The sequence below is a fragment of the Megalopta genalis genome, chromosome 1 (assembly GCF_051020955.1).
Source record: "Megalopta genalis isolate 19385.01 chromosome 1, iyMegGena1_principal, whole genome shotgun sequence".
NCBI classification, from domain to species: domain Eukaryota; kingdom Metazoa; phylum Arthropoda; class Insecta; order Hymenoptera; family Halictidae; genus Megalopta; species Megalopta genalis.
In genome coordinates this window covers 24,108,024-24,125,851 of record NC_135013.1, presented here as the reverse complement: position 1 = coordinate 24,125,851, position 17,828 = coordinate 24,108,024, and the positions used below count along the sequence as shown (strand labels likewise).

The following is a 17,828-nucleotide window of genomic DNA, read 5'->3' as shown; positions in this document are numbered from 1 at the left end:
GCGCCGGTTAAGCGGCCGTCGATTGGAATATCGGCCTTAAAGTTCACCCCGCCGAACTTCTTTCATTAAACTTACGGGGGGAATACCCGTGAAAAGTTTCGAGCGGCGCGCGCGCAAAAAATAGGGAGACGAAAGGCAAAGAAAAGAAGAACGAGGAAGAAACGAACTTTCAGCGACGGAGTTCGCTGGATTCCGACGATCCCGTATCTAATTTAAATAACAGAATCAAGCAGTCGTGTCGGCTGATCTAATCTTCGCGATGGAATGCCTCGGGATATCGAATCCATATACTCCAAGGGACAGCCTATCGAAGAGCCCCGTTAAAGGATGGTTATGCGGAAATTTAGAGAAATCGAAATTAAAGTTCCGTCACCTTCGTCGACGATCTTAAGACTGAACTTACCGAACTGCGCGAGATATGTACGCTTCCATATTTGTTATTTGAAAGTTGACACGGTTGAGTTGGCACAGAAAAAAGAAACAAATTCGTACAGCGAGAAGAAGCAGAACGAAGATAAGATTTATTTGAAATAACTGTGAAGCTGAATTTCATGCTTAGGACTGCTTTACACCGTAAACAGATTGATTTCAGAAAATGAAATTTTGTTTGTTTGATTATTATATTGCGAATTTTTCCTTTGCAAAGAGGACATTGCTTTAAATAAATAATTGGAAAGATTTCATAAAATAAATTCTTTTCTTTGACTGTTATTTCGCTAATTGTTTCCTTGTGAGGAGGTCATTGCTTTAAACAAATTGTTGCGAAGATTTCATGAAATAAAATATTTTCTTTGGTTATTATTTCGCGCGTTATTCCTTTGTAAAGAGGGCATTGCTTTAAGCAGATTGTTAGGAAGATTTCATAAAATGAAATCTTTTTGTTCATTATTATTTCCAGCATTATTTCTTTTGGCCAATTTCGAATAAAGAAATAGCGAGATCATCTATTATTTGAAATCTTATACGTAGGCCGAATCGAGCGAAATAGAAGAAAAAATAGTAAACGGCCAAGCTTGATAGCTGACTTCCGTCCAGCGCTGACGCACGCCGGGAAAAACTGGAATAATCCCTTTCATTTATCGTGCAGCTTGCCAGGAAGAAACGACGGACACGGGAAACAAGCGTGTTGACACAGGGAAACAAAGTGTAGGTTTATTTGGGGTGGCGAGTGAAGCAGACGGGAGCGTAAGAGGGAGGGAGCCTCGGCAATATGTAGCGATTGTCCTCATCTTTCATCGCGTGTGCGGAACGAGGGCTCCCAGGGGAGGTCAAAGGCGTGGCGCGAAATAGAAAGCTCGCTTTGAAATCCGTCTCCGGAATCCACGCTCAAAGTGTCGGATAAATCCACGACGGAAGATAAATTTCGTTGCACTCCGTGCTTACCATCTACGAGCGGGTCGCCTCAAGGTTTCGGCTGAGCGGGTCGCCGTAATGCGCTTTAAACTCTCGCACTTTATGATTGCGTTTTTCCATGGCAATTTCCTCGAATCCCGAGAAACAGAACGTTTCGAACTGTCGCTCCTGGAATCGTTTATTTTCTAAATCGAGCGACCCATTTCGACGGTCTTCAGCTCGACTTCTCGTATACAGGATTTCCCAAAAATGTCTCGCAATCCGGAAAGGGGAGGATTCCTGAGGTCATTTGAAGTAATTTATTCCTTAGCGAAAATGTAATCCGCGGCTTCGTTTACGAGTTATTAATGAAAAACAGTGACCAATGAGAGGCGAGAACAGCTGGCGCGAAAGAGCTGAGCCAATGAGCGGAACTGGGCGGAACTGAGCGCTCGTTGACTGGATCGCCTCTTGACGAGCTCGCCTCTTATTGGTCAGTGTTTTTCGTTAATAACTCGTAAACAAATCTGCGGATTGCATTTTCGCTAAGGAAAAAATTACTTCAAATGACTTCAGGAATCATCCCCTTCTTGATGTTAACATAATTATGGGACTCCCTGTATAACAATGAAACAAACTTATTATGAAAAACTAAATAAACTTATTATTATTCCACTTGTGGTGGAAATTAATTCTTCACGTTCTAAATTTGTAATAAACTATTTTTTTAGCGCATTAAATAAACATGTAAGCATGTACCATAGGACATGGACCATTCCACGTGGCACGGAACTTGTTAATTGTGCGTCCTCGCTACAAACAATATACATGTACTAGTTACTAGAAATGCAGGCGACTTCGAATGAGAAAATATGAAGCGTGAAGGCAAAGCCTCGGCACGCAATATCTCGATTTCTCGTGAATTTTTTCATCACAGTCTGCGCGGGAACGTGCCTCAAACGCGACTCGCGAGCACAGAACCGGAGTGGAATGAAAGAAAAATTACGGAACGAGTTAATTAGCGGCGGTGCTCGTACATGAACCGCGTTCGAACGGAGCCGTTTGGGTATCTGCTCGGCGGAGGACGATTAAAAAACACGCGGCGGGATCATTTAATCGTGAAGAATCGTGTAACAGGAGATCGCGGGGATCGGGACCGCGTTACAAACAGGGTGTCGATGGCAGAAATACTAAATCCATACACGCGGATGATGCCGAATTTATCGGCGGTCCGACTCGGGATTAAAATTGCAGGTGTTCGGATCGGCGACGGGGATCGCGGCCGGGATATTTTAGTCACGCGCAGAAACCGATTTTCCGTTCGGCTCACTTTTGCTCGGCGCGGGCCGGGCCCGGCCGGGCTCCCGTGATTTATGTCGGGAACGTATCCAACCCCGAAACCAATAACAGTCGTCGAAACGCGGCTGTTTTTAAATAACCCTCGCGCCGCGTATCGTTGTCGTTGTTTAATAGCCGCGGGAGCCGCCGCGATTTTCCAACGAGAATCGGCCCGCGACATTTCCATATCGAAAAAACAGCGAACCGAAAATTGTCAGCGATATTTAATTCGCGGGAGGCCGCCGTTGCGAGAAGGGACGCTCGCTGAAAAATTAAATGCGCGGCCACCGTTCTTTGTTATCGGATAAAATATCAATTAAAAGGCAGCCGAGCCCATCGTGCCGTTTCGTTCGGATGCCATTTCACAGTGTCGATCTGTAAATTTGATTTATGGAACTAGTCTAGCGTGAACATTCGAAAAAAAAATCGAATTTTCTATTTTTTTGCACTTTCTCAAAGAATATAGGTTTGAAAAGTAAGGATATGGATCTCACGCTCCGATGGTTTCTTTGAAAAGAAAATATTTGTCTCTTGCGTGAAAAATATATTTACGAAATTAATTTCTAGATATTTAAATTTGTCGTAGAAAAGTGCTATAAAAACGCATATTTTCCAAATTTTATCTTAAATGTTACTGGTAGCTGATGTTCACAGGGTTGCCTCCCTTAAATACGCGGCCACGGTTCTTTGTTATCGAATAAAATATCAATTAAAAGGCAGCCGAGCCATCGTGCCGTTTCGTTCGGATGCCATTTCACAGTGTCGATCTGTAAAATTGATTTGATTTCGGCCGGGTCCGAGCCGGGCCTCGGTTATCCCCTATTTTCACGCGGACCGGAATCGCGCGTTTCAATTCCGAAACCCAAGAACGGGCGGGAGGTTCTCGCCCGTTCGTGCTCCTTGGACCGTTAAATCTTCCTTTCTGCCAGTCCACACCGTCTCCGGCCGAGGACCGGACTCTGTCTAGGACTCCTGGTATCGGTCCTCCATGCCCATTTCCGGTTCTTGTCACCGGACCACCGCCTCGCCGTCTTGCCGGTCTGCAATCCACGCACGTTTCTAATATCCTGAAGTATACAGAGAAGAACTCATCTTGCCGGGGAGAGATTCTATTATCCGTTATCTAACGCTGCCGGTTCGTGAGCGCCAAGACTTCCGCATCGCGCCTCTGGTTTCCGGCCCTGTGATCTCGTTCCGCGTATCAGCCAACGAGGAATCGAAGTCGATCGGTCCACCGAACTCAAGAATTTTACGACATTTTCAGCTCCAGAAACTACGGCGACGAAGAGGTCGAAGGTTCTAGCTTGGGCCTGATTAGAACCGTTAAAGATATCTGTGAGTGCATCGGAAATGCAATCGGTAAATAAATGGATTCTCATGCGGTGTAACAATTTTATACAATTTTTGCAAAGGATGGGAGCCACTTTAGAATATCTTTCTTTCTTTAACAATTTTAGTAGATCGAGAACAAATGTATCGATTTTTATAAACTCTTCTAGTTCTTCCATTGTTTCGAATTGCAGTTACTCAATTCGGTCATAAATGCATTCTTATGCAAAAATGTTCTGCAGCTCTTGCAAGAAGCAGGAGTCATTTTAGAATCTCTTCCTTTTTATAACAATTTTAGTAGATTAAAGAAAGAAATATATCAATTATCATGAAGTCTTTTAATTCCTTCATTGTACCGAATCGCAGCTACTCATTGTTGTCGCAAATGCATAAAATACGCAGTCTCCTAGCAAGCAATACTTCGCAAAATTGTTTAGAAATTTTAGAACAGCCATTCAAGCTCGAACGAAGCTGAATATAATTTTGTAAAATCGTTGTTTCTTTTTCAAAAATGTAAAAATAACATTCTAGCAGGATTTCTCTAACAATATTGTTTCATTACCACGATTTCCCTAAATATGTCATTCTGTAAATAACAACGAACGAGATATTCGCGATGCAACAACCCCAACGAATGAACGAACCTATTTGGTCGCAACACATTTGCATCGAACATCGTAAAATCGTTTGTTCTTCGCGGGACGAGTGGATCGCCGTCGAAAAATTCGACGGGACAGCGCAATCGATTCCATTGACGTTTATTTCGTAATTTGTACAGCGAAACGGTTTCAACCGCGGGGAAAACAGTTTGTCGCTGTGCCGAGACGTGTCGCGCGACCGGATTGAACTTCATCAGCGGGGAATCGAGGACCACTGGGGAACGTTGCCGCGAAATTATGCGAGTTCCCGACGGTTTTTCGAACGGCCGAGACCGGTTCACGGTGTTAAAAACGCCGGGATAATGTCATTAACGAACAATAATCGGATCAGCGACGGCAAATCCCCGGATAGGCAGATATTAAAATCACACGATAAATCACGGCGAGGCGAGGCGAGGCGCGACGCACGGCGAAGGATGGAAAACGCAACGAGTCGGAGAATCGGCGACAAAATAAAATTACGGTGGTTCCGTTAATGAAATCCCCGCCGATTGCAAATTCGAGGTCTTAATTGAACACCGCGTTGTTGACCGACCATACCCGGTATCTCGTTCCCTGTCCCGTCTCACAATGAGCAATTGCGTTTTCTTCCTCGGTATCCGCGCGCTAACGGGACAAGCTTTGCTTTGCGATTCAACGCACGTTGCTATCGAATAGAACACTGTGGAATACTTCTCGATACACGATTATCCGGTTTTCCAATATCGGAATCGTCTCTTATACTTTTTACTTGCAATCAGCTCAATCTAAGGCGAATCACGCACGAAACAATTTATTGTCCAAATTAATAAAGACGCTGTCTGGCACTTTGATTAGGTAACTGTTCTATTATCTGAACATTTCTTTCACTCCGCGTAGATCGGATAATCGGGATTGTCGAGGGGGGTCCTCCCATTTATAAATAAATTTCTGAAAAGGCTGTTCAAATAGAGCAAACATATTGATAAACTCCAGAGCACAATTTCCTTAAAAAAATTGCAAAATTCAATGGTGCATATTTTATAAAAAAAAATCTGTAGCCAGCAGAAATTGCTAAATCCGATGGTTCGTATTTTATAAACGAATTCAGAGTCAGCGATGTAACGATATTAACGTACGTAATTTGACGCGTGCTACATTATATTGCATTTTGCGTGAAATCCCCTGCTTCGACCGTGAAAACGAAAAAAGCGATCGGATACATTATAAAATATACTGAATTTATTTTACGACATAAATGAAACAATTCCAAAAGATATTCATCGCTATTTATCGTTGTCCTTAAGTAAATAGTATTTTTTTCAACGAATTTTCAAGTGTGACAAAGGCATAAAAATAAGAAAATAGCGAATAAAGAATAAACGAAAGCTACACGCAAGACGTCGAAGGACCGTGCAATTAATTATTTAACAAACGTGGCGACAGACTGAAACGTCAAATACAAACGCAACAAAGGACCGCATGGAACCGTCACGGAACACAGACGGGCGAGCCTGTCCTCGGTTTTAACAAGCTCGAAGCTGTGTCCAGTGGCTTAACGATCCAAAAGCGCATTAAGGCTGATCGTTGCAACATCGATTGCAATTTCCAGCGAGCATTTGAAATTATGCAGATTCCATCGATCGTTCGTTACCATTAGCGTCGACTGCGCGGCGCGGCGCAACGGCAGCGAAGAACATTTTGGCGTTTGTTAACTTTAAACTGAACGCGGAATCGATCACTTTTCACGTTTTTCCCATCGATGCACCGAATTGCATTCGAAACGCAATTTGATGCGATGCATATCGAATTAGCAAGAGTTTATGCCGTCACATTGCTGATTTCCCGCTTATCTGTAAAATATGAAGCTTCGGAGCCACGATTCTGTAGCCATCATTTTTTCCCTCACAGAAGAAGTTAACCAGATATCTAATTACTTTTGAAAAAGTAACCATTAGAAGTTATAGTATTGAACCGTCTGTTAACTAATATTCATATTATAACACTCATGAGTAGATCGCGGATGTTTGTGCAAAATAAAAGTTGTTAGCATCGATTGCAGGGACTTAACAAACATTTATTATTTATTTCTTAATATTTTAAATGAGTTGAATATAATGCAATAGTATTTTCAAATTCTTTAAATGTCTTCACTGTTTCGAATTTGATCTATTCATTTTTGTCATAAATGTATAAAATCCGCATAGTCGAATAATAACTAGTTGAATCTAAAAGTTTTACGGAGGATGAACCGCCATTTTCTTTCTCAAGCGATTCCCGCCAATTCGGACCGACATGGCCGCCGCAAGGAACTAGGCTCGCGCGCGCCGCGAAAAATACAAGCGGAATCCCGGCATTTTCTGTACTTGCAGTCCGTGGTGTATGCTAATGCTGCGGTTCTGCCTTGCATTTTGCACGACGTGCAAATACACGCCCTGTTCTCTGGCCACAAGCTCGCGGCGTTCACGGTGTGTAACAGAATACAACGACTATTATTATTCGACGAAACCGAAACCATTCGCGTGCCGATTGCGACCGTATAACCTCGCGGCGTCTCTGACGGATATTAATTCCCAAAGAGCTAGCTAACAACCATCCGCGAGCATGTAATTTTAATCCAACGTGAATCAACGCGAAATACGAGAATAGGCAAGCTGTCAACATACCTATTTTGCGAACTGTACGCAATTCTCCAACTCGGCGGTCTCCGACGTTACGCGACCGAATTTGAATCCCAATTTTCGGAACGAATTTAGGTTAACAACTGTTTCCAATTATATATTCTGAATCAGCACGCAAGAAAATCGTCCGCGACGCAGCATCCACATTTTCCAACCACTTATGTGCCACTAATTCAAAATGGCGGCGTCAGGTGGCGTTCTCGTTGCGCGCGCCGATCGGTGAATCGCGGCTCTCCCGATTTGTTCGTTGAGAACGCGTCGGAAAGTCGTCGCACGAACGTCCGACGGTATTCAAAGGTAACTCGAATCTCGATAGAAACACAATCCGCGAAAATGACTGCAAACGTTCTTTGCTTCGAGGTTCCAGCTGGTAATTACACGCCATGTCAAATTTCGTTGGTGCACGCGTCGCGTTTGATCAGGTTCGGACCTGTTCGACGGATCTGCGCAGGCGCGGCGTTTTCGTCGGCCGATTCGCGCTACGTGGGTCACGTCAGTTATCGCGGAACGTTTACAAGAGCTGTCGCTGGTAATTACCGTTTTCTCGTTTGTCAAAGTCGCGACGATAGTATTAGAACGCGTTTGAAACGAGACGCGGTTTTGTCGTCGGAGCTGGGTAAACAGCTGTCTAGCTTTCGTCGCAGCGGTTTTGATGGTTCGTTCGCGTCCTTACGGCTTTTCGCTCGTGGATTCAAAACATCCGTTTGTTACATGAGGAACGCGCGTGAGTAAATTGCAATGAACGTCTCGATCCGACCGGCGACTTTTCAGTATTCTCATTGTTAGTCAAAGGCAAAGACACTCGATCGCTCGTAAATCGCAATCCATCGTAATCTGTAACTCGCGCACGGAGCGCCAGTTCCGACGGCACGGCATTTCAAGGCGTTATCTGCTTGTGAGTTCTGTTGTCTCGCGATCCACGCGTGAGTTGTCCTGTAAAATAATTAGTACCGATAATTTGAAGTTTAGTGTTCGATTTGGTAGAAACGGGTTGGATTCTCGCGAGGAGCGTCTCGGTTTTTCGTATCCGATGAGCTGAGCAAGAGGAACCGGGAAAGTGAGGTTAAGTGTAGACCATGCTGCCGCAACGAGGGATCAAACAGGCAATACAATGTATGACGTGAGTTAGACTCTTGTAAGACTCATTATCAGTATACATAGATTTTGGAACATTGGAAAATGTTCTTGCTCTGCTTTAAAATTAGAGGTTTAATATATTTATATAAATATATAATATTCTTTATATGTTTAAATTAAATATTCTATATTTCTATAAAGATTGTATCGGGTTGTCCGGAAAGTTTGTGCCGATTTTTTAGGAAAATTAAAACGCAGCTCATTTAAATATTGGTATACATTTATTAAATTATATAGGTACCATTCTGTTCCACAACCTTTCTCCATCTTCCATGCAGCTTGAGAGAATTCCGTCCTTCCAGAACCTCTCAGGTTTCTCGGCAAAAAATTTGTCGTTCTTGACCTTCAAGATCGAAATCTCCAGCTTTAAACCGAGCAAACCACTTCCGCACAGTTTTTTCGGCTACAGCATCCTCGCCATAAACAGCGCATATCTTATTTGCCGCTTGTGTGACATTTTTGCCCTTTCGGAAAAATAAAAGCATTAAATGCCTATAATGCACTTTATTTGCCACCATATTCTAAGGCGTACAAAACTGATGAAAATTAACGAATCGTAACCAAACTTTTTTCCAAATATGGCTGAAGTTATCTCTTTTAGACTATGTACACATGTCATTTGTTTTCAATAATTGTGATATATTCGGTCAGATCTCTCACGCTACCTACCAAAAATCGGCACGATCTTTCCGGACAACCCAATACATTAAACGATATTTTAAAGTAGCTTCAAAATATGAAGAATCTCCAGTTTGAGTTACAATAATTAACACTATGCCGTCTGCAGATCTTAGATATGATTTTTTTGTCTGACGCCGGCATAATAACTTGGAAATTTTAGATTTAAAAAAAAATGTCGAAGATGGCGGTAATATAAATTTCTAAAATTAAGATATGTCATCCAAGAATTTTTAAGTACGAAAATTCTTGGATGACATATCTTAATTTTAGAAATTTATATTACCGCCATCTTCGACATTTTTTTTTAAATCTAAAATTCTAAATTATCTTAGTAAATTATCTTATCTAAATCTAAAAATTATCTTAGTTAAGTAAGCACAATGCTATAGTTAGTTTGCTGCCTTTTAACACCCAAGAAATATAGTTCAAACGTTATTTCAGTTTTTTAAAATGGCACCAAAGTGGTACCACCGGCATACAACAGATAGTTTTTGCATGGCACCAGCGTGGTGCCACCGGACGGCATAGTGTTAAAATAGAATAATACGTCTGTTCGCATTTTTCTACAGGCAGTGCTGAAATGAAGGTCGAACGAATTGTTCTTCATTAATTTATGCGAAGCCTGAATCTTTTGTCACGTATTTAACATGTCTGTATTTTTACGTCTTTAATCTCTCTGTTCCATCAAGTCTGCAATTTCACGGACTTCATTTTCGATCTTCGTCTGTACAATGAATTTAAACAATAGGTACAATTAAGAGCAATATCTCGTAGTTTAACCTGAACGCTTTCTCACCGTAGAATACATTTCGCAGTTTCACGACGCGCGGATTCCGCGTTTGGCATATACTAGAGCCGATCTAAAAAAAATAAAGCATCTTGTTAGCGTTCGGTTACCCTTTGTCAAGATTATTTGATGCGGCCTTTGACTCCGGCGCGGGCAAAAAAAGCGGCAGAACGAAGACGAAAAGAATAATCGAGATAAAACCGCGCAGTCGACGCGTCTTGGCGGAGCGAGGTCAGGACCTGAATCGCAAAAGAGGATGGTCCGTTTTAAAACGGCACCGGCTAACGACGTTCTCGTATTCGTCTCGTAAAGTAAAGGATTACGAGATATTCTCTGGATCCCTATCTCTATATCTATCTTCCTCTCTCTATCTCTCTCGCATTAATCTCGCACCGAATAAACGCGAACGGACAGAAAGAAATTTTCCAAGGACAAGAAACCCGGACGGGGAAAATGGCAGTTCGGCGAGACGCGGAACGTTCAATTACCGCGGCGGAAAATTGCTAAGGAAATTTCAAACTCCGTTAAAAAGTGCCGGGATGAGGGGGGGGGGGGGCGAAGCGACAGCCATCGAGTCAGCACTATTTTTCGTTCCGGTGACTATTAAAACTTCCCGAGCACCGCGATCGCTCTAAATGTCGTCGGCGTCGACCGAGCAGTATCTGGCGACGTAGAAAGCGCCGTTTTAAATAACGCTCGCGCCGCATCAATTTCCACTCGTTCCGTCGTACAGACGGTAATAGAGGCGTGAATCTTCGCGCGGCGTATGACGCGATTGGTCGTGAACGGAGGTTCCTATTTCAGGTGTATGTAAAATGACGTGTAATAAGCTGATCCGGATCTGAATCCGTGTGTGTAATTATTAAAAGAAATTAACAAAGATTATTGAAAGATATGCTATAATCTCTTTGTTACGGCCGAGTGGCCAGGATTTATGGCAAGGGCCATGTGCTTGGGTACCCCAACGGTATGGGTCTGTCTTTGGAATTGTTAACTGTCTTACGACCGTTCCCGGACACATGCGGCCCCGTCATAACGTCTCCTGATCCTTGATTACGGTCTGTTTGGGCGCGTAGGCCCATCAGCGCGGGATGTTTAGCAGATGTTAGTTTGCCATTCTCCCTGCTAACTCCTGGCCCACCGTTTTGGGGCCGTCTCACTGTTTTTGGGACTGCAATGATTGGACCGTAATTCCTTGCCGCCCACCCTATGTTAAGAAGAGTAGGGAGCACCGAGATTATATTAGGGATGACCACGGTCCTCAAGAGACATTCAAGAAAGATACTTGAGAAACACCAGAAACCATAAGGGACTCAGGAGACTACAAGGGACTCAGGTGACCATAAGGGATTCAGGAGACCATAAGGGACTCAAGAGACCACAAGGGACTCGGGTGACCACAAGGAACTCAAGAGACACCACCAGAGACCACAAGGGACTCAGGAGGCATACAAGAGACACCACCAGAGACTTAGTAATCGGACGGCACACCACGTGCAAAATTCTACCAAGCTCGAAGCTCACAAGAAGCACTAACGAGCATTAACACTCTTTGACGAAAATAGTGTTGAGAATAGAAATGATTGAAAGGTATCTTTCGACACCTTCGGCAGTAACAGTATAAAAGAGAATTTTGCGTACTGTACTCTGATGTAAAATCCAGAAAAAAAAATACTGATAGATATAGGTAGTTATGCCGTTATCCCTGAATTCCGGTTTACACGAGGTTCTTCATGAAGGCGCACAAGAAAATTACCAGCATAATAGCGTTATCTTGCATTCTTGTACAAATCTCTCCGTGTAAGTCCTGCACCGCTTCCGCAGCCTCGAAAAGTTAGCTTTCCCGGCGGTTTTTCGCTCGAAGGGAAGTCCTCGAAGCGGTTCGGTTTCGTTCGCGGTGAACTCGACTCCTTTGTCCCGCGAAGGGTGCAAGTTGCCGATCCTTTTATTAGTCGACCGCGTTTTTCCAGCGCGTGCATCGGTTTCCGCTCTCGGTAGTCGGCTCGCCCGGCGTGTGTGCTCGCCCTCGGAGAGGCTCGAGGTGGAACCCTGGGAGTCTCGTCCGGTCTCGCAGCTAGAGATCGGCGTGCGCTCTCCGTACACCTTCGCCCCGAGAATGGACCCGATAAATCACGCGGGCTGGCAAAGTGAATAAAAGTGTCTTCGGTTTCGCCCCGGTAAACACGGGGCAAATAGATACGGGGAGTGTATCACGCTGCGAAAGAAATATCACCTGCGGGCCCGGTATAATTTCCAGCGCGGATCCGAGCAGCTTTCCGCCGATTGGATACCGGCGGCGGACGCTGTGCATCGGCGGCCGGAGACCGCGTAAATTTCAGTTTGTTGAAGTAGTACACTCCGACGGCGAGCGCACGTCGATTCACGCAAATACATTGGCCAAAATACGTAATGAAAGGGTTCGTCTCATTTTTGCGATACAAGTCATTTCACGTAGCGTGGCTGTATTTTGTTGTTAGCAGGTGACTTATGTTGCAATGCGTTCAGCGAAACGCATGGTTATTTAACACCATGTTTACAGAACCCGTCAAAATGACGGGTCGCTAATTATTCAATTTGCGATCATTCAGATTGCAAAGCTACTGTTGTTATCCGAGGAAACTATTACAATAACACTCTGGTTGAAAATCAGAATAAGCGTCTTCTTGTTACTTTTATATATATATTACTATTATACATAAAACAGGTGCTTTTAGAGCTCCGTTAATCTACTCTTAAATAATATGATTTTTATCGATATGATTATTGTATCAATGTTAGAAAAACTTGGAAATTTCGTGCGAAATAAATATAGGTTCACTTAATATTCGCTTCCTCGTGTGCTTCTTAAGTTTCCTTAGAACTCTGTCTCAGTGAAAAGCTGTTTTCATTCATGTTATATGTCAGTGTGTTTATACGTATAGAATGTGTACAATGTAATGTATTTTCTATGTTTGCGTATAATATATGTACGCTAGATTTATACCTCGGGAGCTGGTGGCTCGTCAATACTCGTTATGATATGTGCAATCTATTTAGACGATTGATTCGGGCGAATTGCTCATGTGCAGTCTCGATGCCAAGCAAATCGCTCGCGGCAGTTAGCATGCAGTCTCTAATTAATCCTTGTAAATGGTCCCGTGAACGCAAACACGGTCGCGACGTGTCCAGCAGCGGATCGTGAGTTATAGGAGCACGGGAACATTTGAATTAATGACTTAACCAATTTTTACTTAACCCGTTCCGCTTCGAAACTCTGTACTTTCGATCGCACTGTGATTCACTGGCGCCGATCGTCTCGATCGAATTCCGATCGCAGTGTACACGTTGAACGGGACGCGGAAATGTACAAGGGAAAACATTGTGTGTTTTTGTCAGGAAAAAGAAATGAAACGAATGAAACGTATCGCGAGAATTGCAAGTAAAATTTGGTGTAACCTTATCCAATTACACGCCGTGGTTCTATTTATAAATAATTGTAACAAAACCAAGGTCATGTACGAGTCAATTTCACAATTTCCAATCGCAATATCATTTGTATAGATTCACCAATTTGTAGAAATTCAGTAATTTGTAGAAATTCGCCAATTTGTATAGATACACCAATTTGTAAAAAATTCGCCAATTTGTATAGATACACCAATTTGTAAAAAATTCGCCAATTTGTATAGATACACCAATTTGTAAAAAATTCGCCAATTTGTATAGATACACCAATTTGTAAAAAATTCGCCAATTTCTATAAATTCGAAAAAAAATCTGTACTGCAGTAAAAGTAGCTGCGTTAAAAATACTTCAGGATTCGACTCATTTCATACTCGATTGACCAGGTAGGAAATCGTAAGGTATCGTATTAGGCAAACACGAAACTGTAAGGAAACGTAACAATAGATCGATTGTCCGGAACCGTCGGGACGGGGGAGCAATTTAAAAAAAAAAAGCATGACGTCCAACGGTTTACTCTGCGGTCGCAGATATGTGACAGAAAATCCATATCTCTTTAATAGACAATCGTACACACACGAGGACCCCGTCAAAACCGACAGAACGATGATCGATACTGTAGATGATCGGGGCCGAGTTCATCAAAATTGTACCGTATTTTAGCAAACGTTTTTCCTGATAGGCTGCTATTAATAATAGCGTATCTGCCCCGGCAATTGATCCGCGGAATCGTAAATGAAATGAAGAAATAAATTGAATTTTTATTTGATTATATTCAATAAATACATTTGATTTTCTCAAATGAATTTATCAGGATTTTATTCCCCGACGAAAGCAAACAAAAGGAAGGAAAAGAATAAGCATTCCGGTTTTCGAGAGTTTCGAGACCTGGCCAAGCGTCGGATTCGAGTTTCGAAAATCTAAAATTCAGATTTCCACATATCTCTGGCAATTATCATAGTTTTCTTACGACCGGTTAGCTCCACCTTCTCGGATGGCTCGGCAGGACGATTCTCCTTTCGCTGTCGACCGCGGAAGCTCGGTTCGGCGTCGGAACGCAACGAGAAAACCAACGACCACCGGGTATCCCGACACTCGCGGCTAGTTCCCCGGAAATATAGGAAACGTTTGGAAATAGGGGCACGAGAGAAAAGCTAGACTCGGTGAGAGCGAGGGCGGTCTGATCGGAGGCCGGCTCAATTTTTCAATACCGCGGCCGGCAAATATCGACTGCCGATTTTCTCTGTCTCTCGTATCATTCCAGCCAGCGAGCCGTGTTCCCTATCCACGTATCAAGGCCCGACGTTGCGCGCCGCTTTGTGTGGCCCGTCGATCCGATTGTTTCGAACAGAATACAAAAAAAAGAAAGAAAGAAAGAACAGCAAAATAAAAGGGAAAGAGAAAAGGCAGAGCAGAGAGTAATTAGAACATCCGTGGGGCGTTCGCGACATCCGGAACGTCGCACAGTTGCCCTTTTCCTAATATGAACAAGAATTGCCCTAATATCGTACTTTTGTTGTATACATATATTTCAGTCATGATGAATGAGAGATAATTATCGACGAATTAAATTTTATCCGACACTATCGAATAAATGTATTATACAATCGAATGCAAAATCTAGATAAAAGTTTATTCGAATAAAATTTTACGCGACACCGTCGAATAAATATTGAATCAAGTAACAATTTATCTAGATAGAAAATTCGGAAAAAATTTCATTCGACTCCAGTGAATAAAAATTGATCTAGACAAAAATTTATTCGAATAAAATTCTATGCGACACTGTCGAATAAATATCGAATCGAATAAGAATTGTACCTAGATAAAAATCTGTCCGGATAAACTTGTATTCGAACAAGAATTTATTCGTATTTATTCGTATGGAAAATAATTGATTTGAATATTATGTTGAAATATCATTTGCAACTGAAATCAGAAAAATATTACTTCTTGCGGTTAACTTAAAAATCACGTTTACCTTGTTGCTGATTGAATCATTATTTAACAAAATTTGATATGTTTATCACAGATTTGTGTTCATCGACCCTGTAAACGTAACAATGCTTAATTTCCATCGGAATGATATAAAGTTATGAATTGTGGCTAGTTTTTCGGTGAAAAGTACAGCCGCGCGTTGTTTTACAGCGGATCCGGCCATCAAACCGCCGGAAACAGAGAGCGAGACGTCCTCGAACGCGTCTCCGCCTTTTTCATTAGTCTTGCCGGCTCGTATAACGCGCCCTATCCGTTTCTGCCGATCGATTTTATCTTTCCCTGCTGCCGGAAATATCTAGAAACCCGGCGGACATCGTTCGCGACGGAAAACCTTTTTTTACGAGCGCCGTCGGATCCGTCGGGCGCGAACATTTCGGAAGAAAGCTTTTCCTTGTTCCACCCTGTCGTCGCCTGCGTTCCGTTCTGAAAAGAACGGCGCGAGTGGCAATTGTTTCCTTCGGTGCTGCGTGTCGTCAGAAATGCGACCAGTCAATTATTGAATAAATCATTTCGAATTTAATTTCAACTTTTTATTTGTTCGATCGTCGTGCAAAGAATTTTTCCATTACAAGCGTAATTATAAATTATCAGTTCTGAAAAGGATAATCCTAAAGATGGAAAATTTACGTGATGTTCTAGGGATTAATCATGAAGTGAACGTATGCATATAACTTTAATAGCGTGCGGTGAAAGGCAATTTCACTTTTTCACGTGGCTTTTGCATCCCATCCCATTCAGAATTAATCATACATTTCTAACGGTTGTAATTATGGTTTCCATTAATTGTAGTACTCTGTTGTACTCAGCTACTACATTGTTCGTATAATTGTTTCCCTGGTAATTTGTAAATGGAATTTCAATTGAAATTGTCATTTAAATCAGAGAAATAACTTCTCTGTAACGGTATTTTGATGTTTACGAAATGATGATGTTATACTAATTGATACACTAATTTATTGTAGTTCCGCGAGAATTCGAATTTTGGAAAATAGTATGCTTGTGCTGACCGAATCGAGCTTTATGTATATCATTGGAATTTCATTTTCGTTGTGAACGATTTCAGTGAATTACGATGACACGAGATTGCATTCGAATTTATTAAAATGTATATTTCGATGATTTTCGAACATTTTTATGTACTCTAAATACATCGAGTGAATATCATAATGAATATAATAATGAATATAATAATAATAATAATAATAATAATAATAATAATAATATCTATTAATAATAACAATATTATTAATTTGATCAATGGAAGGAAGTCCTTGTATTACAATAATATGACAATATGTCGCACAAATATCACGTCGAAAAGAAGTAAAGAAAAAAAGAAAAGAAATGGTACAATAAAAGATACAATAGAAGATAAAATAAGTGATCAAGATATTCAAATAACGCGAAAACGAAGAAAAATAGAAGAGAACAATGAAATATGATATCACTGTAACAACAAGTAGCGAGAGATTTTCACGTGTTAAACTAGTTTTATATCGCGAAAATTGAATCGGATGTTCCGCGTTCCATTCACTCTTTCGGTGAAAAATCTAAAGAATTAAATTTCGGAGGTATTCATTCCAATATGGCTAGTATATCAACGTTCCGCGGACCAAAGCTAATGGCCAAACACAAGGAAATGGAATCGTAGTAAAATTCCGGCACTGCCACGAACGAAAAATAGAACTATTCGATTTAACTTGCTATTTTATGGAGTTCTTATGCGTTATAAACACATAATGACCGGCAGTATGGTTACGAGTGAGCCGCAAATCCGGTCGCATTTATGGCTCGTAAAATTACTCTAAAGACATTCAAATTCACAGCCGGATAGAATTTATTGCGAATAAAATCCGTAGAAATTTTCTTCCGGCAACTTCACCCACCAAAATTACAATTTGCATGAGCCCAGTCTAATTGCGACTTTGCATTCTGTTATGCAACGCGCTCTGGGTACCATACTTTTCGGTTGGCGCACCGCGCGAGCACTATACCGAGGTAGTTTATTCGCTCTGCTTCGTACGGAAATGGTTAAAACGATAATTTACATCGCCGATCTTTTTTATCGCTGCGAAAAATTACTATACATAAATTACTATATTTATCTTCCGCCGACATTTCAATTAGGCCGGGCAATTACCATTTGCAATCAGTTCACCAAATCGTGAGCATAATTGTCCTATTGACCCTAGGTTTACAAACTTTTTAAGTTACGATTGTCGAGATTGCAAAGTTACATTTAAAAGGAATTTGTTCGGTGAATTATTTACTAGGAACAAATATTACAATAAGAATCACTGAAAATCCGAATCAATATATTATTGTTACTTTTATAAAGTAATGTGAAATTGTTGCTTTTGCTGAGTGTTGAACCTAATGTTAAGCTTGTATTTGCTTTTTTTAACTGTAATCTGAGGATGCAACAAATAAGAGTTCATGTGATTAGTATTATTGAGTTGTTTGAACACAGTAATTGCGTTTTGTAAA

The 17,828-nt window shown here is 41.7% G+C and overlaps 1 protein-coding gene across 3 annotated transcripts in view; it reads left to right on the top strand.

Annotated features, from left to right (window-relative positions):
* Tpst (tyrosylprotein sulfotransferase) overlaps positions 1–17,828 on the top strand; it is a 149,936-nt gene that overhangs the window by 61,107 nt on the left and 71,001 nt on the right. The window contains exon 1 of one of the 3 annotated variants that reach the window (XM_076523714.1): positions 7,878–8,410. The exons of 1 other annotated variant lie outside the window; for it this stretch is intronic. The gene's annotated coding sequence lies outside the window, so the exon portion shown is untranslated. Of the gene's footprint in view, positions 1–7,877; positions 8,418–17,828 lie in introns of those variants that run through there. One more of the 3 variants, XM_076523717.1, reaches the window with a different exon arrangement.